General features: G+C 41.0%; 1 pseudogene; it reads right to left on the reverse strand.

The window, feature by feature from the left end:
- Positions 1–3,103: 3,103 nt before the first annotated feature.
- On the reverse strand, positions 3,104–4,356 carry LOC127489746 (NIF3-like protein 1 pseudogene; annotated as a pseudogene).
- Positions 4,357–16,493: the final 12,137 nt, after the last annotated feature.

Here is a 16,493-nt window from a genome sequence, read left to right on the forward strand (position 1 = left end):
CCTGTCCTGCAGCATAGACTTTGGCACCTGGGGAAATCTGGCAGAGCCTGGCAAGATGAGGCACCCCCAGCCTCCAGGACCTGCTGGGAAGCTGAGATACCTTGGCCAGCCCCAGAGTCCTTGGGTCTAATCTCAGAGCTGGACCCCATTGCTGATCTTGGTGTCTTCATTTCCAGCATCTAAGGCAGCCCACAAGGTGACCAATGGTCCAGGTGACTTCCTGTGTCCCCATGCCAACCCACTTCCCAAAGCCAATGCACCACAAGAAGATACAAAGATAAAGTTGTTTTAAAATGGGCAGTTTTGAGAACAGGTGCAAAGTCACAGCACCATTAAATCACAAACCGATTTAGGTTTGCTCACTGTCTCTCAGTCCTCCCCTTCCTCCCTGCTCCCATGACTGCATATTTTGCTGCTACTCTGATGGGGAAAAATGCAAAATGAGTTTTCTCTTTTGTGGTTTGAAGAGTTGTCTAGAGCTGGACTTGGGATCAAATCCAAGGTTTTCTTTTTCTGTGGAGTGTTGTAGCCATTACATCTACATGCTTGACTGTGAGCATCACTTTTCCAGGCCTCCCTGAGAGGGTGCAGTTTATTTTCACAAGTACTACTCAGATATTATCTTTCATCATAGAGCACAGCCACTGTTGGCATTCAGCTCATTTTTTTATTTGTAGACAATAAAATTCATTTGATCTGCCTTCTATATTGGATTTTTCCACTTAATATGTTTCAAATGATACATTTTCAGCATTTTGTCTGCTTTCCTCCTGTTACAAAGTTTACACTAGGACTGGAGGACCAATCCATGGCAGTTACTCATAAAGCCTCTATTAGACTTCAATAACTGACTGAGGCTTTCTGAAATTTTTTTGCCAAGTTGCAGTTTTTTCTCATCCTAAGCCACAAGCCTTCCCATATGTATCACCACAGTGACACCTAGAAGTTTAACAACAATTTGCTTGAAAATGTGGTGTTTTCAGAATTGGTGACTAATGATGGCACCATTCAAACACAAATGGGCTTGGGCTCACTTTCTGTTTCTCTGACCATTTCAGTTACTCAAGTGTATATAAACCCTGACAGCTCATGTGAATGCAAATTCTGCCATTTAGGGTTAGAAGTTAAGTGTAGGGCTAGGTATAGGATGAGTGAGTGTTAGGGTTAGTATTAGGACTAGGATGAGAGCTAGGATTGGTGTTAAGGTTTAGATTGAGTGCTATTATTAAGGCTATTGTTAGGGTTGGGGTTAGGGTAAGATTTAGAGCTAGGTTTATGTTTAGTGTTGGTGGTGTTAGTATTAGGCTTATGGCAAGAGTTGGGGCTAGTTGTAGGATTAGGGTTCTGTTAAGTTTAGGCTTAGGTCTAGGGTTAGATTAAAAGCCATGGTTAGGGTTATGGTTAGGGCTAGGCTTAGGGTTAGGGCTACACAAAGAGTTATGTTTAGCTTTTGGGTGAGAATAAGGATTAGGTCCAGGACTAGGGTTATATTTAGGATTCGATTTGTGATTAGAGTTATAGATAGGGTTAAGGCTATTGTTAGGCCTAGAGATAGAGCTAGGATTAGGGATAAATTTAGGTGTAGGGCTAGGGATAAAGTTAGAGCTGTGGTTTTATATACATTTTATATATATAATATAATATATAATATATTTTATATATATGGTTATAAATATTTATTGTTATAAATATGGTTATATATCTATAATATATAGAGAGAGCTGTGGTTATATATAATATACAGTTATAGTTGAAGTTAGGGTCATCATCACTAGGATGAGGCTTAGTCTTTGTGTTAGCATGATGGTTAGTTTAAGGCTGGTGTTAGATATAGCATTGAAGTTAGCATCAGGTCTATGGTCAAGTTCACACTGAATGCTAGTTTGTTTTAGGGTTAGGCCTAAGCAGAAAGATAGGATTAGTGTTGGGGTGAGATTTAAAATTAGTTTAAGATTAAGGTTAGATTTAGTTCTATGGTAAATTTTAGAGTTAGAGCCAGAGTTAGGACTATGGTTAGAGCTAGTGTGATAGTTAAAGTTAGGACTATGGATAGGTTTTAGGCCAGGGTTAGTGTTAGGGTTAAGGCAGAGTTAGGTTTAAATTTTGGTATTACTGTTAGGGTTAGAGTTGGGGCTCAGATTAGGATTAAGGCTAATGCTTGTGTTATTAAGGCTAAAGTTAGGGAAAGGATTAGTGCTAGTGTTAGAGTTTAGATTGGGGTAAAGCACCATGTTGGGATACAATTAGGATTTTGGCTAAGTATAGAGTTAAGGTAAGGTTATGGTTAAGATGAGGGCCAAACTTAGGGTTAATGCTTTGTCTAGCGATAGACGTAGTATTAGGCTTCAGAATGGGTTTAGATGTAGGATTAGGTTTAGGGTTAGGGCAAGGACTAAGGCTAGGGCTAGGGCCAGGGTAAGGATTAGGGCTTGGACTAATGTTATAATTTGGTTTATTTTTATAAAATAAAAAGCAATAAAGACATAGTAATCTGAATAGCAATCATATTAAAAACAACTTCCTCCTAATACATCTCATGCTGATTCTGAAACTGAGGTGAAACACTGGAATTTAGGTGGACCTACAGAACATGGACACAGGGACAGACCATATCATCCCAAACTGGCTACTGCCTAAAAATAGGTGTTCAATTCCAAGTTTTTAAAGGACATTTTAAAACTAACCAATGGCAGAGATATCTAGGTTAACATATCCCAACTATAACTAAACTAAGGAGAGAATTACTTGGTTACTTCCCAAGAATCTTTAGTTGATCTTTCTTAGTATTTGCTCTTCATTATGGTAGTTCAGTTATTTCCTTATGAACTATAACATTTGTTGAACCAGATAAACTAGAAAAGATAATATAAGGGCAGTTAAGAAAGGTTTGCAGAAAATGGAGCTAAAAGTTGTGTATTTTGTGAATTTTTTTAATCTATGTAGTTTTCTCAAAATAAACATTTCCATGAACTTTTTGAAGCATCCTCATCCATCTTAAGATACTCTTCCAGAAAGATATATCAACTCCACTGACTCATGTTACATATCCACATGAGTGGAGATGCAATCTGTAGGTTGTATCATCTTGATGTTTCTGTATGCCTTATACCACACAAAGAAGAGCCCTGTCTGTCTCTGACAAGATAATATTAATCTAATTCTCCAAGCGGGTACCCAGAATATCACAAAGGTCAGAAAGAAAGCCTCATTCAGTGTTACTGTGTTCACAGAGGATGGCATTTATTCCTTGGGAAGTAGCATCCAGACCATCATGATGGGACATCCCACCCCTGAGGTACAGGTCTGCTTCCACACCCTGCAGGACGCTGCTCCCAGAACCAGCACACAGGGCCACAGCTTTGACTCATGACGCTAAGGTCCCTCCTACCCCAAGAGCTAATTGAATATGAGTTAGTTTGAGGTGTCTTTTGATTCGCTCAATCATGGTTGCCAAGGCAACAGATTCATCAGGGTGCATGATCGACCCATTCCAGTATGTAGAGCAAAGGCTTCTCTGCAGTGACAGAATTTCAGATCTCTGGTAAAGTTATCTGTTTTGAGAGAGCTGAGCCACCACCTGCATCAAAGGCTTCTCAGTACAATTCAGGCGGATCCTTATTTTTCTCCTCACCAATCCTAGCAGAAAAAGAAGTGACAGGAACACCTTCAACTTCTCTCACTGCAGACACAACTTTGTCCATATCTTGGGTATGGTTAATGTTGAATTGTACTCAGTGGTTCCCTCTATAGGAAAGCCATGAGCTTTGGAAGGATATATATGCCTGGATGTGCAGGCTCCAAGTCCTTTGGAAAACCACTTTTTCAATCCCTGGGGTGCAGCATCATAGGCTGTGTGAAGAGAGTAGATGCCAACTCTGTTCTCCAAAGCCCGGAACACCAGGCGCCCCTTTCAGGATGTCCAGGTAATACACTTTATGTGTAGGAAAATAGGTGGAAGGTAGGAAAAGATGAGATCTGCCTTCTTATGCAGAGCCTCCCCCATCACCTGCTCAGTCAAGTCATTGGTCAGGAAGAGTGTATTTATAGTTTGTGGTGGCCTTGTTCCACCAGCAATCCAACATTGTCCCAACTCTCAGCAGAAGACAGTGATGCAAAGTCCTTCAAGGAGGAAACGAGAGTCTTCAGATCCATGAAGGAACGGGAAGAATTGAAGTTCAGAGAAAGGACAAACCAGACTGTCATGGGGACCAGGCGTAAGCAAGATGACAACATACAGCAATTTTTGGGCAAAACTCAATTTGAGTCCAGGTACATCTCCATAGCCTTTAATCTGTCTTTTTACATTGGATTTTGTTTTCTAAACATCGCTTTTCAAGTTGTATATTTGGATTGCAGAACAATTTGTAAGATGAATTTTTTTAACGTGCATTGCTAAAATGTTCTGAGTGAAGCTAATTGTCAACTTTATTAAGGAGGATTGCTTTCTGTCCACCTAGTGTAAAAATAAAATCAAGCAATGAAAAATGAGATTACAAATTTAAAGACAAAGAAAGATCTGAAATTAGACCTGATAGAAAATGAGGAGTCCAACAAAAATCCCATTATGTTGATTTAAGTCATGGCTGGCTTGTACTAATACCATATACAAATAAAAAAGAATGAAAGCTGCAGGTTTCATTTGAGATTCATCAAGTGTGAGGTATTATTTGAACAGCTACAAAGAAGCATTCAAGATGGAGAAGGAACTATAGTCTAAAGGTCATGGAAGACGTTCAGACTGGAAAGAGAAGTGTCTGATTACAGATGGCAAAATCAGTCAAGCAGAATCAGAGATTGGGATCAATGGGGGAATACCTAGATGGGTAATGTTAAGGAGAATGCAGATGGTTTCAGGAGGAAAATACAAGAAACCATCAGTGGAGTTCTGATAGAAACAGAGAGGAATTACCAGGGGAAAATCATATATAGTACTTTCAAATATGCCAAAGAAAAACATTTAAATGGGCGTTATGCATTTAGTGTAGTGGTTATGATGCCAATTTTTTTTTTTTGACAGACAGTTAGACAGTGAGAGAGACACAGAGAGAAAGGTCTTCCTCCCATTGGTTCACCCCCAAATGGCCACTACTGCCATTGTGCTGCACCAATCTGAAGCCAGGAGCCAGGTGCTTCCTCCTGGTCTCCCATGCAGGTGCAGGGGCCCAAGCACTTGGGCATCCTCCACTGCCTTCCTGGGCCACAGCAGAGAGCTGGACTGGAAGAAGAGCAACCGGGACAGAACCAGCACACCAACCAGGACTAGAACCCACAGTACTGGCACCGCAGGCTGAGGATTAGCCTAGTGAGCCACAGCACCGGCCTATGATGCCTATTAAGATACCCTAGTTCTACTTTAGAGTGCCTGGATGTGACTTCCAGAATCAATTAATTAGGCTTCTATCATTACCTCTGAGAGACTGGGACTACATTTCTGGCTCTTGTATTCAGTCTTGGCCCAGGTCTGGCTGCTGTGGGTGTTGAGGAATGAATTAATGCAAAAAAGTGTTCTCTCTACCTATATGTCTCATTCTTCCTAGCTCCCTTTCTCTTGAAGATAAAACTATTTTTTAGACATGACAAAAGATTCAATTAATGCAATGATTAGAGAATAGCCTTTGGCTCTGACTATAATTTATGTTACTGGTAAGTGTTTCAGGGTTTCAATTAAGACTAATTTCAGTAGGTTAAAATTCAAATGTATAGTAGAATGATTTGCCTGAAAATATAACATTAAAAAGTGTCTGTGCAACCTACATTAATAGACTGAGAAAAATGCATGGACAATTATTTAAGGCCACACAATAGATTTTGTCCTCCACATACTCCTGGTCTTATCTATATATAAGTACAGGCTCCAAAAGGCTATCAAAGATCATACTGTTTTAGCAATTCCAAAATAAGCTAAATAACCTGTTTATGCTTTTTTTTAATTTGACAGGTAGAGTTAGACAGTGAGAGAAAGAGAGAGAGGTCTTCCTTCTGTTGTTTCAGCCCCCAAATGGCAGCTACAGATGGCACTGTGCTGATCTGAAGCCAGGAGCCACGTGCTTCCTCCTGGTCTCCCATGCAGGTGCAGGGGCCCAAGCACTTGGGCCATCCTCCACTGCCTTCCTGGGCCACAGCAGAAAGCCGGACTGGAAGAAGAGAAACCAGGACTAGAACCCATATGGGTTCCAGTGCCCATATGGGATACTGGCACCGCAGGTGGAGGATTAACCAACTAAGACATGGTGCTGGCCCCTGTTTATATTTTAACACTAGGTAATTCTTGGCTCTGCAGCATATTGAGTGTTTATTTCCAGCCTTGAACTAAAACACTATGCACAACATCATCTTTATGACTCATAAAGGTTCTGTTTCAGAATACATCTCATAGGTATTTAGCAAATTTCCTCTTAATTTTTAAATTAATTTTTAAATTGAAATGTAACAAATATATCTTTTTGCTATAGCATCAGAAAGACAAGAGACTATCTAAAGCCATACAACCCTGAACCTCCCACCCCCAATCTCATCTGATCTTGGAAACTAAGTTGGGTCAGGCCTGGTTAGTACATGGGTGGGAGAAAGACAAGATATTAATTTGCTCTCAGCTTACATGGCTCTATTTTCTTATAACCGTGCCAACTTTATCTTGTTCATGTGCATTCTCTAATGATGAATGTTGTGTTTGCCATTCCATTTTAAGTAACAAATTTTCATAAAGGTCCTAAAGCACAATGTAAAATGAGCTGAGAAATGATGAAGTAGCAAGTTACTGAGATATATTAATTTCTCTGGTCTTAGAAACATGTAGACATGTAGAAGTCAATAGAACTATATCTGGAAGAGAAAGTGAAAGAAGGTGGTAGTTGTGGGGAGCAACTCGAACTAGACTAAGTTACTGGAATTAAGACTTATTCTATGCATCTGCTCTCCCACAATATGGCGCTGGGAGAGGAGGAAACAGCTTCTACACAGCTGCCTCTCACCAACTTGACAAGCTGCAGGAGCTGCTCCTGATTGGAGGAGAGCAGCGTGCTCCGCATGTGGGTAGCAGAGTTGGGATTGGTGGAAGAGGACTATAAAGGAGGAGAGAGACAACATGCACCAGGAACACCTGAGAAACATCTGAGCAGCCCCCGCGAGAGCCTGCCGGTGGTGTGCTGCTCCCCCACGGAAGTGGGGAAAGTGGCAGGGGGAGCCGCCCTTCCACGGAGGTGGAAGGATGGCAGCCCACCCGGGAAGAACCAGCAGCAAACCCGGGAAGGGCTGAGCAGACAAAAGAACAGCGCAGGGTCTAGTGTCGTTCCTCCGCGAAGAGGGGGAGCGACAGTAGTGAGAGAACTGGTCAGGATTGTACCTACATTTCACTGTGCAAAACAAGATTATGATAGAAATGTATACAGAATAACAGATATATAAGCTGGAAGAACAAAAACAATAAACCTCCCTATGCAAGAATAGTGTTTTACCCATGATTACAGGCTGGAAAGAATTCTTGAAAGGGCATACACAATTTATTAATTAGCAAAGATTAAACACAACTTAGTTTCATGAAGACATTCATTTGCTACTGATTTTGTAAAAAATGTAAGTTAGTAAATGTGGTGGAATGAGAAGGCCATGCCAAGGTGGCCACTGGCAAGCGAGTGTCAGTTACTCAGGAATGGCTTTGAAACCCACTTGGCAATGGAGCCTGCCTGGCAACAGGCTGTGATTGGTTGGGGCATAGGTTACCCCTTGACCAGATTGGCTGGTCTTGGCTATATAAGATGTTATTCCAACTGTAATAAACGAGTTTGCGGGCTGCTCGCCTCAAGCCTGCTTTCACCTGACTCCTGGGGTCTATGTGGTGACTCCGCACCTCTTGCCCCCACCATGCTGCTCCTCTCAGAAATGAATCCACTGCAACATTGTTGAGAAATCAACAGCAACAAGTAAAGATAATATAATTTTAAGAATTATTACCCAAATTAATTACAGAATTGCAAAGAAAGATCATGTGTCACTAACAACTGAACAATGGAAAATAATTCAATGATATTAACTATGTTCCTCTTAATACAGGGATACCCTGGGGATGCCATGTTAGCATTTTTCAATAGAGTATCTCCAGATTTTATGTAGCTAAAACTCCATAAAAAGCATGCATGTTGGAGGATTCAAAGAAGGTGGAATAGGGAAGGGCATATACTAGTGGTAACTAGTTTCAAAAAATGTTGGAAGTACATTATTGGGGAAGAGTTAGAGAAAACTGCGGTGGAAATTCTACAGGAGAGAAACACCACGGATCAGTGTGGAAGATGCAGACATGCAACATGAACACAGACACAACATGATGCCAGCAGCCAAGAGGAGGAGAAAGCACCAGCTTTGGAGAGTGAGGTGAGATCAGACTGCAGCAACCCATACCACTGGTGATGTAGACAGAGGGAGATGTTGACATGAGCCTGGCCTGGAGCTCTGAGGGGAAAGTGTACCCACTGACCCAGTAAAAAACTAGGGGGGACATGTTTCTCTCACTACATTCACTAAGCAATGGTGCCCAATAACCAGTTGAGAGAAGGTGGGCACCATTTTGGACAGAAACAGAAGATGCAGAAGCTCTAGTGCACGTGCCCAGCACCTGGCTGAGACAAGATGCCATCTACTACCAGTACCAGTGGCAGCAGCTTGAATGCGTGCAACTTGCAACTGATGGGGAGAAGGAAGCATTTTGGTTGGTGGCTATTGTGCATGTGTGTGATCTAGATTCTAACAGAAGGAAAACTCCATGTTTCCCACTGACTTTGAGTCTGGCTGGCAAATTGACTAGAGTCTGTGCACTCACATATTACTGAGGTCCCCCCAATCTCTCAACATGTCACAGGCTCCAATGCTCAAACTGTCAAGGCTCTTGGAATGTCTCTGCCTCTCTGTGAATGAGACAGTCTAGCAAGGTGGATCAAATCCTCTGCACCCATTGACAATGGGAGCCCTGTGTGCTGAGACTGTGGAAACCCTGTGACTGCATAAGAAGGCACAGGATATAGCTGGTTCTCTGGGCAACCAATGTGAGCTGCTCTACAGGCTCTTATCAAAAGAGAAAATTTTAAAAACCACAGGCAAGTGAAAAATGCTCAATATCACTAGTCACCAGGGAAGTACAAATCACAATCACAATGAGGTTTGACCTCACCCCTGTCAGAGTGGCTCTCAAACAGAAATCAACAATCAACACATGCTGGCCAGGATGTGGGGAAAAGGCATCTTAATCCACTATTGGTGGGAAAATAAACTAGCACAGCTGTTGTGGTAGATGTATGGAGACACCTCAGAAACTTGAAAGTAGATATAGCATATGACTCAGCAATCTCAATCCTGGGAATTAATCTAAGTGAAATGAAATAGGCACATGAGGGGCCAGCACTGTGGTGCAGTAGGTTAATGCCCTGGCCTGAAGTGCTGGCATCCCATATGAGCACCAGTTCTAGTCTTGCCTGCTCCTCTTCCAATCCAGCTCTCTGCTATGGCCTGGGATAGCAGTGGAAGATGGCCCAAGTCCTTGGGCCCCTGCACCACATGGGAGACCTGGCAGAAGCACCTGGCTCCTGGCTTCAGATCAGTGCAGCTCTGGCCATTGCGGTCATCTGGGGAGTGAACCAGTGGATGGAATACCTCTCTCTCTATCTCTACCTCTCTCTGTAACTCTGTATTTCAAATAAATTAATTAAATATTAAAAAAAAAGAAATAGGCATATGAAAGAGCTATCTGTATCCTCATGTTCATTGTAGCTCAATTAACAATAGCTAAGATATGGATTCCACCTAGACTTTTATCAACTGATGACTGGATAAAAACATTGTGTGTATATATATATATATATATATATATATATATATATATATATAAATAAATAACTACTCAGCTATAAAATATAACAAAATCCTTTGTTTTGCAACAAAAATGAATCCAATTGAAAACCATTAAATTTAGTGAAATAAGCCAATCCCAAAAAGACAAACACCTTATGTTCTCCTTGATCTGTGGTAACTAATAGAGCAGCAAAAAATGGAACGTATAGGAGTGAAATTGGCATTCTGAGAGTTTATGATTGTTTACAGCCCTTGTCTCTACTGCTGAACAACAGTGCTGTACTCTTTACTTAGTATAGGGTGAATCTTAAGAGTAAAAAGTCCACTGAAAGTAGATCAGTGTAGAAAGTAAGAGAAGTAGGGCTGGAGTCCACTGAAAGCAGATCAGTGTAGAAAGTAAGAGAAGTAGGACTGGCACTGTGGTGTAGTATGGAGAACTGTGCCCAATTTCAGTCCCAGAGGCTCCACTTCCAATCCAGCTCCCTGCTAATGTGTCCGGAAAATATCAGATCACTCAGGGGCTTGGGCCCCTGCAACCACATGGGAAAGTTGGAAGAAGCTCCTGGCTCCTGGCTTTGGACCAGCCCATCTCCATCCATCGCAGCCATGTGGGGAGTAAACCAGTGGATGAAAGATCTCTCTCTGTCTCTTCCTTCCTTTGTCTTTGTAACTTTGCCTTTCAAAAAAAAAAATGAATGGATCTTTAAGGAAAAAATCAGACAGGGAATTAGAGAGAAAGGATGAGAGGGGATGTGTGGGTGGGAGAGAGGATAGGGTGGGAAGTATCACTATGTTCCTAAATCTGTATATATGAAATACATGAAATCTGTTTACCTTAAATTAAAAAAAATAAAAACTGACATTTAATTTCAATAGCTGTAAAATAGAATAACTACAATAAAAAGTTCTACTTGTAGGCCTAATAAATTGGAATAGTAATAAAAATGTAATATAATTTTAAAAAAGGTCTGACTTTAACATGTATCATCCCAGATGATGCATTGAAAACCTAATATCTGGGACTGGTGCTGTGGCACTGTGGGCTGAGCCTCTGCCTGTGGTGCCAGCATCCCATATGGTTACCAGTTCATGTCCTGGCTGATCCTCTTCCAATCCAGCTCTCTGCCACTTGTGAAAGCAGTGGAGAATGACCCAAGTGCTTTGACCCCTACATTAATGTGAGAGACCTGGAGGAAACTCCTAGCTCCTAGGTTCAGATTGGGCAAGCTCCAGCCATTGTCACCATTTGAGGAGTGAACCATCAAATGGAAGACCCTTCTCTCTGTCTCTCCCTCTGTCTGTAGCTCTACCTCTCAAATAAACAAAATCTTAAAAAAAAAAAAAAAGTCCCCAAGACAATAGTTTCAACCCTCAGGAATAGATTGACAGCAATTTTGAAAGGGCCTTGAGGTGATAAGTTTTATCTCTTACACTCTCTCTCACCATGTAATGACTTCTGCCAAGTTAAGTTACAGGAATATGGCCCTCTCCTGATGGGGCCTCTTGATCATGGACTTCTCATATGGACTGTAAGATACACTTTTTCTTTATACATACACATTGTACACTGGTTTTGTAACAACACAAAATAGACTAAGACTAAAAATAGATCAATACATATTTTCTCATCTTTAGGAAAGAGAGAAGGAAAATGGAGAGCCAGCGTGTGGCTTAGCAGGTTAAACTGCTGCCTGGAGTGCTGGCATCCTATTTGGGCACTGATTCTAGTCCTGGCTTGCTTTACTTCTGATAACTCCTTATTAACATGCCTGGAAAGGCAACAAAAGATGCCCTAAGTACTTGAGAGTGTGTACTCATGTGGAGAATTGGATGAAGATCCTGACTTCTGGCTTCAGCTTGACCCAGCCCTGGACATAGCAGCCATTGTTGAGTGAAACAATGGATGGAATATTCTCTCTCTCTCTCTCTCTCTCTCCCTCTGTCTCTCTCTATTTTTCCCTCTCTCTCTCTCTCCTTGTCTCTTCCCCTCTCTCTGTAATACTGCCTATTAAATAAATAAATCTTTAAAGCAAAACAGAACACTAGCTTCTGGAGGATATCATGTTAATTTAAAAAAAAGAGAAGGAAAATGCACAGAACGTTAGAAAGGCATGAGACTATTAAGTTTTTATTTTAAAAATTTTTTAAAGATTTATTTACTTGAAAGTCAGAGTTACAGAGAGAAAGAAGGAGCAGCAGCAGAGAGAGAGGGGTCTTCTACCTGCTGGTTCACTCCCCATCTGGCTGCAACAGCTGGAGCTCCACTGATTTGAAGCCAGGAGCCAGGAGCTTCTTCCAGGTTTCCCAAGCTGGTGCAGGAGCTCAAGGACTTGGGCCATCTTCTACTGCTTTCCTAGGCCATAGAGAGAGCTGAATTGGAAGTGGAGCAGCTGGGACTTGAACCGGTGCCCATATGGATGCCAGCTCTGCCAGCAATAGTCTTACCAGTTGTGCCACAGTACCAGCCCCATTTTTTTTAATTTAGTTCATGTCTGTTCTCTAATGAGAATAGGGAAGGATTTAAAAAATTTTTTTTTATTTGAAAGGCAGATTTACAGAGAGGCAGAAAGAGAGGGAGAGGGAGAGGGAGGGAGGGAGAGAGAGAGAGAGAGCGAGAGAGAGAGAGATTGTCTATCCACTTGTTCACTGCCCAAATGGCTATGAACAGCCAGAGCTGAGACAATCTGAAGCCAGGATCCAGAGCTTCTCCTGGGCCTCCCATGTGATTGCAGGGTCTCAAGGACTAGGGCCATCTTCCACTGCCTTCCCAGGCCATAGCAGAAAGCTGAGTGGGAAGTGAAACAGGCAGGACTTGAACCAGCATCTATAGGGGATTCCAGCACTGCAGGCAGTGGCTTTACCCACTAAGCCACAGTGCCAGGCCCATGAGATTATTTAGCAACCAACATAAGAAGCATACTTCAAAAAGTTTGCAGAAAGTTGAATTAAAAATAAGAGAAGACTGAAAATAAGCTGAAGAATAAGTAATCACTTTACTGGAGAAAAATTAATTTTATTTGATCTTGGAAATATATAGATGTCCTTATGATCATAACTGGAAGAGAAGATGAATGGAGAGAGTTGTGGTATGCTTTTGTACACTATTAACTATCTGTTTTAATTGAGTGGTTGCAGTAGCTCTGATTGGATCTGGCTCTGGTTGAAGATCTCAACTTGGTGGCTGTTTTAATTAGACTAGGCGCTATAGGAGGTTCCCAGCACTCTTGGTGAAATGGCGCACCTACCCAACCCCACAGCCAGTCCTGCTAGGCCCCGGCGTGTGCAGTCTTCCCTGTAAAAGAGGGACCATAGCCTTTCTCTGTGCTCTATTCCAGCCAATGTGGCCTGCCGCACCCATGCAGGCCTAGCCAGATATTTCCTGGGAGAGTGCTGCCCAGGGCTGCTTTTTTTCTCCCCATTTCCAATTCAATACCACTCCTCACTAGGAGGGGGGCAGAGGAAGTGCCTTTGGCTAGTGCTGGCCTTACCTAAGGGAACAAGAACCTTCATCCATTAACCCTTTCCAACCTGATGGGTTTTTCTCTTTACAGTTAATGGAAACTTAAACAATGGGCTCATATGCTGATGATCAACTCTTTTCTGTGCTACTGTAGCTAACTTATCTAATGAGAGTTTTCATGTGTCTTGAAGGTTTCATGTTTTTCTATTGCCAGTATGAGTATTGATTGGAAAAACTGCAATGCGAAGCTGTTTAGGTTATTTTCCTGTTTTAATGTTTGAGGATTACCTAACTGATCAGATCTAGCCCACAGTCTTGGTTAAACATACTAATTTTTAACTAAAGCAGTTTGAGTCTCTGACATTTTAAATTCTAAACCGAGTCTTTCAACTTTGGGGCTTCCAGTCGGATCCCTGGAACTCTCAAAGGATGAGACTCACAAATTTGTTAAAGTACAACTGTTTGAGTCCATTCAAATTATACAATGTTAGAGTTGGATTGCTCTTGCCACCCCAAAAACACTCCAAGAGACTTTCTCTCATGCAATTAACAAAGGGTAAGGTTTATTGATGATCCGACATGTCAGGGGCCCCCATCCCAGTACAGGCGAGCGGCCCCAAATAGTCTTGGCTTGGGGTTTTTATACACGTTTAAACAAAGAAAATCAATCATTGCATAGATCAGACAGAGGTATAGAGTAAACAATTGATACAAGTTAAGTGATTTTACAACCAGTTGATTTATGAATACAGGGAGTACAGGATATCGAGTAAGGGCCTGATTAGACCTCAGAGAACCATATGGCCTATACAGGGAGTATCAAAAAGCCTCCTATTGCCAAAAGGGAGGGCCACACAACAAACACAACAAGGTTGCAGGAACTGCCTTGATGATACCTAGGAATGCAGCCGAATGGTGATAAGGGACACATGGTGGGGTAAGAGTTCCAGGAGGCAAAGAGATATACGGTGACTTCTTCTATCTTACTTAGGTGAAACTAAGGTTACGCTCACATTGGGGTAATTTACTGACTAATTAACTTTATAGAGAATGGCTATGCAGAGCAAGTCTAACGAGGTCAGGAAAGTTCACCAGAGGAGGTGGGGGGGGAGCGGCTTTTAACTTTTTAACCCTTCAACAAAGTATATTAAAATGTAGTAAATGATGTCAGATCTATGTTGTATTCATGTTTTTGATTTTCAGCTAGAGTAGTCTTATAAAAATGAGAGTAAATTCTGTGTATACAAGCCCTTATGTTGTTAACTAAAGTAAGCCAATACAGATTGGTTCAGAAAATTGGGTTAATGCAAACGCCCTGCCCTTTGGTTCACTTGCTCAGTTTTACATTTCTTTGATATGCTTTAAACTTGTTTCTCTTAAGGATAAAGATCTTTTCAAAGCTGTAACCATGCACTAGTGACTGTGTTTGCTGCTCAGGAGGTGTTGTCCTTATGTTTCTTAAAAGCATGGAAATGTAATTTTGACTTTTAATTCAGATAATGGTGTGGTATTCATTAATAACTCAGTGTCTTAAGTCATCTAGGCATCGGTGCTAAGTAAAACATGAAAAACGTATTATGTGTACTTTTCACGTCTTTGATAAGAGACTGAGTTTGTCAGCATGTGTTCTCAGAGGTTGTCCATTCATGACAATTCAAAACTATGGAAAAGTAACTACGGGTGTAAAGTTTCAGAAGGTGTGAGCAAGTTATGAAAAGTTGTAAAAAGTTTATGATTTTAAAATATTGTTTACAGGGTTTTCTATAAGTTGAGTGTTAATGCCAAAATTACACTGACCTAAATTTACAACAATGGGGTTATTTTTTTAAAAAAAGTGTACTAATGTTAGTAAATATCTGAAAATGGTCTGAATCATAAATCTTAATCTGTTTTTGCAAAAACTATAACGTCTCTGTTTAACAGTGTCTGCTTAATCAGTTACTCTGCCATTTCTAAAATTAGGTCCTGTAAGCTCTTTTTAACTCTGTTAAATAGTTCTGAGTTATGTGATGATTTTGTGTACTAACTCTTATGTTCAAGTTTTTTTTTTTTATTATTTCTGGTCTATTCAACAACAAGAAATATAGAATCCATATTCTGCCAAAGTAATCTGTGTACTCTACTGTCTGTTAAGTTATGATTGATAAAAAACATTAAGTCTTAAAAAGTTATGTTAAATGTTGTTATGATCAGATCTGGTCTAAAAGTGTTAAAATTGCCCTAAATTAGTTAAGGAATTCTATTTTGACCAGATACTCTAAGTTCTCTAGGCACCTTCAACAGACTTTCTGAAAATCAAAGTTTTAAATTCTCTGGACTTTTGATACCTCCAGAGGGGCCCCTGGAGATGTCAAAAGATATATCCCTCATCTCACAGAGATAATAACCAATTGGGCTGTTTAGATTAAAAGTGGTGCCAAGATGTAAAATGATGCTAAACTTCAGTTTCTTTCTAGCTGCTCCAGTCTCTGGCTCATAAGCCAGATCCTTTAAAGGAAGACTGACAAAATCTAAAAAGCGTCCCGTGGTCCTGATTTACATCACCTTAATGCCCAGACCTTAGGACTAAGATATGGAATCACCCAGAAACAGGCAAGGCAAATTGTAAAATCCTGCCCTTCCTGTGTTACATTTCTCTGGGTCCCTCACTATGGTGTATAGCTTTGGCAGATGGATGTTACCCATTTCCCTAAATTTGGTAAGCTAAAATACATACATGTCTCTTTAGATAACATGTTCAGGTTTTGTTTTTGCCACCCCGCAATCAGGTGAGGCTGCCAAACATGTCATCTCTCATTGGCTTCAGGCCTTTGCTGTTTTAGGAAGCCCTATACAAATAAAGACTGATAATGGCCCAGCGTATACTTCCAACTCTTTTAAGCACTTCTGTACTAACTTCCACATCTCTCATATCACCAGGATTCCTTATAATCCCCAGGGACAAGGTATTGTGGAACATGCACATGCCACATTAAAAAAAAAAAATCATTTACAAAAAATAAAAAAGGGGGAATATGGGGCCATAGCACATTCCCCGCAAAAATGGCTATCACATGCTCTCTTCATCTTAAATTTTTTAATACTGGATAATCAGGGGAAATTTGCAGCTGATCGTCACTGGCATCCTGAAACCGAAAGACAACAAGTCTATGTGAAATGGAAAGACCCTGTAACTGCTCAGTGGTATGGACCTGAC

Source organism: Oryctolagus cuniculus, chromosome 12, assembly GCF_051225735.1.
Source record: "Oryctolagus cuniculus isolate XC-2025 breed Fujian yellow rabbit chromosome 12, ASM5122573v1, whole genome shotgun sequence".
Classification (NCBI taxonomy): domain Eukaryota; kingdom Metazoa; phylum Chordata; class Mammalia; order Lagomorpha; family Leporidae; genus Oryctolagus; species Oryctolagus cuniculus.